This window comes from Dipodomys ordii, unplaced genomic scaffold (assembly GCF_000151885.1).
Source record: "Dipodomys ordii isolate 6190 unplaced genomic scaffold, Dord_2.0 Scaffold51, whole genome shotgun sequence".
NCBI classification, from domain to species: domain Eukaryota; kingdom Metazoa; phylum Chordata; class Mammalia; order Rodentia; family Heteromyidae; genus Dipodomys; species Dipodomys ordii.
The window spans coordinates 2,894,497-2,903,465 of record NW_012267267.1 but is presented as its reverse complement, the minus strand read 5'-3'; positions in this window follow the sequence as shown (position 1 = coordinate 2,903,465).

The window sequence follows — 8,969 nt, the reverse complement described above, 5'->3', positions numbered from 1 at the left end:
AAAGTTCATTTCTAACATAGTGTCTTGTGAGTATCATTTTTGCAATGGGTCATCCTGTGTCCTTGTTTCAGCATTTTGTTATTTATTCTCCTTTCCCCTCCCCAAATTAGATAAATGTATATACAAGATTCAGGGTAGCAAAATCAAATTGAAGAAGGCACCTGGGATGCCTGAAGAGGCTGAGGTTAGAGGAACACCCTGACATCTGCAGGGTCTCTGGCCTTCCAGTCCTCATCTGCTTATCAAGGGATTGGTGATAAGGGTCCTTGATCAAAGGAATGAGACTGATACAAAGTGAAAGTCAAGCAAAGCTTTATTTCTGCCAAGCATGGAGAATCAAACTGACCGGTCAGGGTCAGGGCCGTGTCTATGGAGAGAGTGACTCCACCTAGTCTCACAGGCGAGCTTTTATAGGGCAAAACCCCAAAGCACACACTAACTGTAAGCATGTAGCAAATTTACTCTCATTGATTGAAACAGAAGGGTTTCATATGTGCTTTTACTGATTGGACGCCTCCACACCTGTCCCAACCTTGTTTTTCAGGCTTTGTTTCTGGGAACTGGCCGTTTTGGAAATTGTTTTTCTTTCTTTCTTTTGGGTTCCCCTATAGACAGACAGGGTCACCTTGCCCTTACTGCACAAACTGGTGCGGGCAAGTTCAACTCTTAATAATACTTTACAAACCAAATGGCTGCCTGGACAAAATGGAGTTACTTTGGCTAAACCAGTCCCAACATTTCCCCCTTATCTTTGAAGCTGAGTCAGTTCCTTGACTCTTTAGCCAATTCTATGTCCTTCTGTTGTGAGGGGTTATGTTGAGCCTGTAGTACTAACATTTTTACCGCTCCAATTCTTTTTTGTACGAATGACATTAGGGCATTTATAATGTAAGGGCCAAAAAGCAACATTAGTAACAGTAGGACCAAGGGCCCTGCTATTTCTGCTATTAGGGGTGTCATCCATGGGGACCAACCGAATATGCTTTTATACCATCCTTGAGAGTTTTTGAGCTGTTGTTTGCATTTATCTAGTCTTTTTGACGGCTGCCAGACTGTTTTTGATGACTCCTGTATGATTTACCCAAAAACAACATTCCTCTCCCAATGCTACACAGAGCCCCCCCTTTTTAAGATATAATATATCAAGCCCTCTTTTATTTTGTAGTACTACTTCAGCTAATGAACTCAAAAAATCATTTAGCTTGTCTATATTTTTATGCATGTGGCGCAGGTCGGCATCTACCTGGGATCCAAGGGCCTCAAAATCACCCCTTTTCTTTATTAAGGCTGCAGTTCCTACTGCTGTGGACCCTGCTATCCCTGATGCAGCTAACGCTGGAATTAGCATGGGAATCGCCTGTTCTGTCCATCCTATCCCTGCAGAAAGATGTTGGAATCCGTTGGGTCCTCCACAGTAATCTACTTGGGGAAGAATGTGGGCAGTTATACAGAGTTTATTTTAGCAAGAGTTTTTAAATAAAATAAGATTAAGGCATGGTGTGATTCCCAAGCTGTAAGCAAACCAAGTTCCTGTGGGGGCCTTCAGGAAGTTAATAGAAACAGTAGGAACTATTATGGTGTGACCCAGGTCTCGATATGGGGAAGCTCGTTTTCCGTCTGTGTTGTCAGGCAGAGTCCCTTTCCTTTCAGGTCCCCTAAGATTAGCCTGGGCACCTTTTTTTATTTACATGACTCATAAGAACTCTCATTTTTAATTTGCCCTTTTTGAGTCCCTATGGTTAGGTGAGCTCCTATTTTAATATAATATGGAGGCTGAGGATTTAAGCATAACCAACAGTCTCAAGTAATGCCAGGGTCTGAAACATTAAAAAAAAACTAAACATTGACTTTACCAATGGAAGTAGAACTTTGGCGACGTGATTATTGTCGCTGATACTGGACTTATCTGGGGCGAAGGTGGTGGGAGCCATGTTGGTTCTGATGACCTTGGGGAATTTAGGACTGAATTTGGCCTGATAGGCTGGGGAGGTTTTTTAGTTTTGACTTTTGGGATTGTGAACATCCCACCTCTGTTTCCACCATCTTGATAGTATCCGAGACCCCTGGTTCTGCCATATTCCCAAAGCAGGTCCCTGGGATTTGTTATTACAATGTTAGTTTAGTACAAGAGGTGTCCGGCCTTACCGTCCAAGCAGAAGTTTGGCATGGCCCTTTGGTTACTCTAATATGGGGGTCAACGCAGGGGTCCAGCTAGTGGCTATTGTCTTCCAACCCCAGTGAGCACAGTAAAATTGACCTGGAGTATTCCAAGACGGGGCTGCAATGCTTGGACACATATAAAAGTGATGGGGCATGGTGAGTTATAATTAACACAGGGGACTCTGGAGACCAGCTGGCACAGAGACACATTAAACCGTTCAGTCTGGTGTCATTTTTCAGAATCAGCTTTCCTGATTCTGTTTGTCTAATCTCCCATCTGCATCTTTCTGTCACATGAGGTGACTCAGAAGCTCCCATACCATTAGGCAAAGACAAAGGCAACAGTAACAACAGCAACACAGTCATTGTCTAGGGGTCTCTCCGCAGTGGCTTTCATCTCTGGGGGGCATCTTTGTCCTCGGCTTGTTTGACATGCGTGGATCCAGGTCCTGATGTCTTTTACTTTTACTGCCGTGGGGGTGGTCAAGATGACATTGAAAGGTCCCTTCCAGTGAGGCTCCGGATTTCCTGCCTGGTGGTGGCGGTATATCCAGACAAAGTCCCTGGGTCAATGGGGGTGTGGCTTTCCCTCTGTCTCAGGGTAGCCCCTGTGTGGGCTTTTCTTAAGACAGATTGTAGGGCTGGGAAGGTGGCTCAGTGGTAGAGTGCTTGCCTTGCATGCATGAAGCTCTGGGTTCGATTCCTCAGCACCACATAAGCAAAAAGAAAAAAGCTGGAAGTGGGGCTGTGGCTCAAGTGGTAGAGCACTAGCCTTGAGCTGAAGAGCTGAGGGACAGCATTCAGGCCCCACAACCGGATCCAAAAAACAAAGCAAAACAAAAAGCAAGCTGCCGCTGGTGGGGATCTCGCTGATCCCCTGACCACCTTGGGGGACTCAAACCCCCTCCTAGCAATCTACACACTGAGGGAATGGGGTGTCCCCACACCGTCTCCTGTATCTAATTTCTCCCCCTGGTGGGGGAGGAAGGGGGCTAGAGCTCCACAAACCCAGAAACAGCAGGATCTCGCAGAACAGAACCTCAAGATCTTACCTCTGGAGGCTTTTCCCAGAAATTCTGATGCTGGCTCAGTCCTCCTCGTTTGATCCTGGATGAGGCCCCATCTGATAAGGGTCCTTGATTAAAGGAACTAGACTGATAAAAAGTGAAAGTCAAGCAAAGCTTTATTTCGAGCCAAGCATCGGGAATCAAATTGACTAGTCAGGGCCGTGTCTATGGAGAGAGTGATTCCACCTAGTCTCACAGGCGAGCTTTTATAGGGCAAAACCCCAAAGCACACACTAACTGTAAGCATGTAGCTAATTTACTCTCATTGATTGAAACAGAAAGGTTACATATGTGCTTTTACTGATTGGACACCTCCACATGGCCTGTCCCGACCTTGTTCTTCAGGCTTTGTTTCTGGGAACTGGCCATTTTGGAAATTGTTTTTGTTTCCCTACAGACAGACAGGGTCACCTTGCCATTACTGCATAAACAACAGGTGCAGGCAAGATGAGCTCTTAATAATACTTTACAAACCAAATGGCTGCCTGGACAAAATGAAGTTACTTTGGCTAAACTGGTCCCAACAATTGGGAGCTTCTTAAAAGTGTAGGGCCAGTCAGGTGTTGGGTGGCTCATGCCTATAATTCTCACTCTACACAAGGGTGAGATTTAAGGATTGCTGTTTTGAAGCCAGCCATGGCAGGAAAGCCCATGAGACTCTAATCTCCCCAGAAGTGGAGCTGTGGTAGAGCACTAGCCTTAAGCAAAGGTGTGTGTGTGGGGGCGGGGGGGGGAGGGCAGGGGAGAGAAGAAAGCTCAGGGACAGTGCCCATGCCATGAGATCATGGCCCAGGATCTAGGGCAAGAACCAGGACTCACACAAAAAGAAGAAAAAAACCCAAAGCTAAAGCTCTCTAGGCTTTCACTTAAGCCTACAACTTTGGGAGTAGTGCTGTGGCTCAGATGATAAGAGTGCTAGCCTTGAGCTGAAGAGCTGACAGTGCCCAGGCCCAGAGTCAGGCCCCACAACAATAAATAAAGCCTACAACTTTGGTGTCTGCTGTTCCCTATTCTTTTTTTGTTGGTCGTGGGGCTTGAACTCTGGGCCTGGGCGCTGTCCCTCAGCTCTTCAGCTCAAGGCTAGCACTCTACCACGTGAGCCACAGCACTACTGGTTCTCTAATTCTAATCACATTTAAGCTGTTCGGCTCAGGCAGTTTGCCACACCTTAAAGCTTGTACCTGCTGTTTCTTCGAGTACCCAAGTTTTTGTCCACCTGGAAAGCCCTATTCATTCTCCTTCACCCCAGCAAAGCATTAACACATCATCAGTGACACTTTCTCCTCTCTCCCCAGTACAATAAATCACTTCCTCCTGTTTGCAGTGCACTTTATTCAAACTTCACTCTATTAAAAGCAATTGGTTTGAGAGCTTTCTCATTCTGATGGTTCCTTTTTTTAAGGAGTTAAATCTCAGCTATGTATACACACAAAAGTAATTTAAACAATCTTTTCTACTGGTTTGTGCATTTCAAGATGACAGACAGTATCTCGTTTTCAGCAATAGCTATCAAGCCTGCCACATAACAGGAGTTAGTGTTTGTTGAACAACTATGGCCCAAACTCTCTTTTAGTTCACACACAGCTGGGTGTGGTGGTATACAACTGTCATCCCAGCTGTGAGTGAGCAGAATTGCAGTCCGGGGGGCTGGGAAGGTGGCTCAGTGGTAGAGCGCTTGCCTTGCATGCCTGAGGCCCTGGGTTCAATTCCTCAGCACCACATAAGTAAAAAGAAAAAAGCCAGAAGTGGCGCTGTGGCTCAAGTGGTAGAGCACTAGCCTTGAGCTGAAGAGCTGAGGGACAGCGCCCAGGCCCAGAGTTCAGGCCCCACGACCGGGCCCCCCCCCCCAAAAAAAAAAAGACAGATTGTAGCGCCTGTAGTAATTGGTCAGACATTTCTGCCAACACAACCTCCTGTAGTTGTGGGCAGAGTGGAGGGGGTCTCCCAAACATGATCTCAAATGGGGTAACCTTGTTTAAGTAGGATGAGCATTGGGCCCTAAGGAGGGCAAAGGGAAGATTTACCCATCCACCCCCAGTCTCCAGAATTAACTTTGTCAAGATCTCGTTAAGAGTCTGGTTTATTCTCTCTACTTGTCCAGAGCTCTGGGGACAGTAGGCACAGGTGTAGTTTCCAATTAGTGTCCACGGTCTTGGTCAATGCCTGTGACACTGAACTCACAAATGCAGGGCTGTTATCTGACCTGATCACAAGAGGCAACCCAAACCTAGGAATTACCTCTTCTAGTAGCTTTTTGGCCACAATCCCTGCCATCTCATGCTTGGTGGGGAAAGCTTCTACCTAGCCTGAAAAGGTATCCACAAAAACTAACATATACTTGTGTCCATACTTTGCTTGTTTTACCTCTGTGAAACCTACTTCCCAATAAATTCCTGGTTCCCTACCTCTCTCCCTCTTTCCTCTTCCCATTCTGGTTCCTCCTGCGTTTACCGCCTGACATTGAGCACATCTGTCTACCATATCCTGAGCCATATGTCCTAGCTTAGGAACATGAAACTGTCTACCTACTAGTGTATTTTAAGTTTGTGTGTGTCTAGATGAGTGCTCTGATGTATCTGGCCCATAAACTTTTTTCCTAGCCTTCAGGGAAGGTCCAACTTTCCGGTCCTGATTTTGGTCCAGTCCCCTTCCCACTCTAGTTTGCCCCACTTTTGTAAATACCTTAAATCCTCTTCTGAATAGTCTGGCCTTTTAGGTAGGGCTGGAGCCGGGAATGCAACTAGTTCTTGGGCTGCTTGCTTCTTGGCTCAGTCTGCTAATTGGTTTCTTTTTGAAACCAGATCAATCCCCTGTGGTATCCTGGGCAATGCATAATGGCCACCTCTTTTGGGTCCCAAATAGCCTGGAGGAGAGCCAATATTTCCTCTCTGTTTTTAATTCCTTTTGCTGTTAGCAGGTCCTGCTCTTTATAGATAGCCCCATGTATATGGAGGGTAGCAAAGGCATACCTGCTGTCTGTGTAGATGTTGACAGTCTTACCCTTGTAGCGCCTTGGTAAGTGCAATCAGCTCCGCCTTTTGTGCTGAGGTTCCATGTGGCAGGGCCACCTTCCAGAGTTTCTGCTCAGGAGAAACCACTTCAGCCCCTGTATACCCTTTTTTTAATTGACCATGTAGCTACTCCCGTCCATGAACAGTCATTTCTGCATCCCACAGGGGAGAGTCTCTGAGATCGGGTCATACTCCTGTGATCTGAGTCAGGACCTCCCCACAGTCGTGTAGGTCATTGGTCATTGGTCAACTCCTCTGGCAGCGGCATGGCTGGATTTAGCACTGCTGGGTATCCGAAAGTCACTTTGGGTTTGTTAAGGAGGACTTGGTATCCTGTTACTCGGGTGTTTGTCATCCACCGGTCTGGTGGGGTCTGGAGGAGGCCCTTGCTAGCATGAGTGGTGGTCAGGATGAGATTTTTTTTTTTTTGGTCAGTCGTGGGGCTTGAACTCTAGGCTTGGCCCCTGTCCCCGTGCGCTTCAGCTCAAGGCGAGCGCTCTACCACTTAAGCCACAGCACCACTTCCTGTTTTCTAGTGGTTTATTGGAGATAAGAGTCTCACAGACTTTCCTGCCTGGGCTGGCTTTGAACCGTGATCCTCAGATCTCAGCCTCCTGAGTAGCTAGGATTACAGGCGTGAGCCACCGGGCCAGCAGGGATGAGATTTTGTCCCAGAGTCAATTTACTTGTGTCCTTGACCTGGAGGGCTGTAGCAGCAATTATGCAGAGGCAAGGGGGAAACCCAGCTGCTACTGGATCTTTTGGCTAAGATAGGCCACTGGCCTTTGTCACCGTCCCAGAGTCTGAGTTAAAACTCCTTTAGCCACCCCTGGCTTTTTATCCATGTACAGGTGGAAGGGCTTAGTAACATCTGGCTCGGCTAATGCTTGAGCACTCAGTAAGGCTGTTTGTAATTCCCCAAATGTCCCTTCTGCCTCACGGTCCACTCTATTGTAGTGAGTCCCCCTCTAGTCAGCTTGTAGAGAGGACAGGCAATCTCCACGAACCGGGGTATCCACAACTGCAGTAGCCCACCATCCCAAAAAACTGCCTCACTTATTGGGGTGTGGCGGGGTGGGGGTATCGGGTGATCACGTGTCTTCTGGACTCAATGAGCGCATTCCCTCATGGAGGTCAAAGCCTAAATATGTGGTGGCGTGGCTGGGACAAAGCTGTGCTTTCTTTGCTGACACCCCATACCGTTTTTTCTGTAGGATCTGTAAAAGAGCTTTTGTCCCCCCCCCCCCAAGCATGACTTATAGTCTTCAGCAGCTACAAACAAGTCATCAACATACTGTAACAGGGTGACTCCTGGGTTGGAGGTTCTGTACTCACACAAATCTTCATGTAGCCTCGTCGAAGATGAGGGGCTGAGACTCCTTTGTCAAAGGAATGCAGAAAAATGCATCCCTGAGATCTAGGAGGGTATACACAGTTCTTTTGGGGCCCAGGGAGGAGAGTAGGGTATAGGGGTTAGGCACCGATGGGTAGATGTCTTTAACTTGTTGGTTAACTTCCTGAAAGTCCTGAACAGTCAGTCATGGGGCCTGAACTCTGGGCTTGGGTGCTGTCCCTCAGCTTGTCAGCTCAAGGCTAGCGCTCTACCATTTGAGCCACAGTGCCACTTCTGGCTTTCTCTGCTTATGTGGTGCTGAGGAATCAAACCCAGGGCCTCATGCCATGCATGCAAGGCAAGCACTCTATCACCGAACCACTTTCCCAGCCCCCTAACATTCTTTTTTTTTTTTTTGTCTGTCATGGGGCTTGAACTCTGGGCTTAGGCGCTGTCCCTCAGCAATTCAGCTCAAGGTGAGCGCTCTACCACTTCAGCCACAGTGACACTTCCTCGGCCTTTTGGACAGCAGCAAGGGTGTGTTCCATGGGGACTTGCAAGGAACTAGGATCCCGTCTCCTTGGAGGTGGTTAATACGTTCTCTGATCCCTTCCTTTGCTTCCCAGGGGAGGGAGTACAGCCGAAACTGTTGCTTTTAGCTGTACCACTATGGAGGGCATCCCTTGGCTAGGCCCGGAGGCTTCCCTTCTACCTAGACTTGGGGAAACTTGTCCTGTAGGGTTTGGAGAAGGCTTCCCTTCCCTGTCTCTGGACTTTGAGACTGGCTCGTAAAGGTGTTTATCTATTGCTTCCACAAGCATTTGTACAGTGGGTTGTTCCAAAGTTACAGTCATGTCTCCTTCTGAGAACTGAATGCCAGCCCTCAGCTTGTGGAGATCTCTGCCCATCAGGCTATACAGAGCATTTGGGAGGACCAGGAATCAATGTTTGACTAATGTCTTTCTGTGCCATTTGCCCCTTGTACCCAGATTTTTTTCCAGATAGTATTTTCATAGGCTTTAGTAACGATGAAAATTGGATTCTTGTGTCCACCAAAAAGTCAACTGATTTCCCCTCCACCTCAATTTTAACCCGAGGTTCGGGGAGGGGCTCTGAAGCACAGCCCCCAGTCTTTGGTGGCCAGCACTGTCGTTCTCTTTAGGGCACTCTCTGGCCCAGTGTCCTTTTTTCTTGCAGTAAGCACACTGATCTGAATCTAAGTCCTCCCACTTGTTTTCCTCACTCAGGCTTTTCTCTCCACTGACCATCTCCTACTTGCCTTTTCCTTTTTAATTGGCCTCTTTTCCCCTGTCTCTTTCCTGCCTCATGTAATGCCAAAACCTTAATAATCCTTTTAGTCTGCCTCTCTTCCTTTTTTTTTTTTTTTTTTTTTTTTTT